This window comes from Myotis davidii, unplaced genomic scaffold, assembly GCF_000327345.1.
Source record: "Myotis davidii unplaced genomic scaffold, ASM32734v1 scaffold128, whole genome shotgun sequence".
NCBI classification, from domain to species: Eukaryota; Metazoa; Chordata; class Mammalia; order Chiroptera; family Vespertilionidae; genus Myotis; species Myotis davidii.
Genome location: NW_006299719.1, coordinates 2,012,968 through 2,014,604, shown reverse-complemented (window position 1 = coordinate 2,014,604; position 1,637 = coordinate 2,012,968).

Here is a 1,637-nt window from a genome sequence, read left to right as displayed (position 1 = left end):
TGGCCCCCATCTTGGCTGTCAGTTAATTTGCATATCTCACTGATTAGCCAATGGGAAGGGTAGCGGTCGTATGCCAATTACCATGTTTCTCTTTTATTAGTGTAGTGTGCCCCTACCTTTCACAGTTCTCAGAAATGAGGATAAGAGACACTGAATACAAATGTAGATTTTACAGATCAATTCCATATTAAGCGCAGAACCGCCCCTTTATGATTTGGACAGTGGTATCATGTTAATATTTTTTTAAGTATATTTTTCTTGATTTCAGAGAGGAAGGGAGAGGAAGAGAGATAGAAACATCAATGATGAGAGAGAATCATTGATCGGCTACCTCCTGCACACCCCCACAGGGGAGTGAGCACACAACCCAGGCATGTGCCCTTGACCAGAATCGAACCTGTGACTCATTTAGTCTGCAGGCTGACACTCTACCCACTTAGCCAAACTGGCTAGGACCAAGTTAATATTTTTATACCTACTTCTCTCTCACTCTAAAATTTGTTGTTTTTTTCCTGAGCAGTTAACTCCTCCTACTACTAATGGGCTTCTCTAAAATAGTCCCATCAGTTTTCTGCTTATAACCATATAATCTGAACCCCCTTAATAGTCACACTATGTTCTTCCTCTGAAGGTTCCTCCACCCCCTAGACAAATAGATTTCAGTTAGAAATTGTTATACATTTCACCAAGTATTTTTAGACGATCCATCACTTAGCAGTAGACCAAGGGTAAGCTGGCATTAGTATTACACTGCAAATAAAAGGCACACAAACAGAGAAACAAAAACTTACTGACAAGATCTTCTACACACTGCTAACAGTGATTATTTCTCTACTGTAGAGTTGGGCGTGAGTTTTCATTTTCTTTTTTCCCCTTTGTCTTTATCTGTATTTTTCAAGGAGTTACAATGAGAATGCATGCAGCTTTAACCCTGAAAAACAGAGAAAAATTGTTTTAAAATATTCTAGCTAGTTCCTACCAGGATGCTGAAGTGGTAGGACTTCTGGATGCCAGCCCTAAAAGAAATCCCAGAGAAACCACAGAGGGAAAACACTAAGAAAAGGAACAAATGATAAGAAATCCCTGGGTAATGCATGGCTGCTTTGAAATTACCGTGAGGGTAAGGGGAGGAACAAGACCCACTGTAAAAGGAAAAACTTAGGGAAAAGACATCTAGGGTTCTTCCATTGTTCATCTATCACCATTATGTGGGGATGAACCATCTGCCTCCCGACTGTGGCAATTCTGCCTCTGTCCCAAGTGCCCTCAAAAGTTACAACCACATTAGCAGAAGAGAGCAACAATGTGAGAACTAATTAACTCTGGCAGTTGCTTCCCAATAGCCATTTAGGAGATATCTTCACCTTGTCCTTGAGGCATAATGAATGAGGTTATAATCCAAAGAATTGTTTTATGGAGTGAGGATTACTAATGATAGGTTTTCTCTACCCCAGGGCTCAATCCACCCCAGCCCTTGAACTCACAAGGTGTGGGCTTGGCATGAGGTCTGTCCTTTGCTCACATACTGGCTATGCAGAGAAACATTTACCTAGGAGGCTGTAGACTGCATTTTACAAGTTTGGCCCTTGGCTTGTGTCTGGGAACTTAGCTTCTGAAGTATCTACACTAATAAAAGA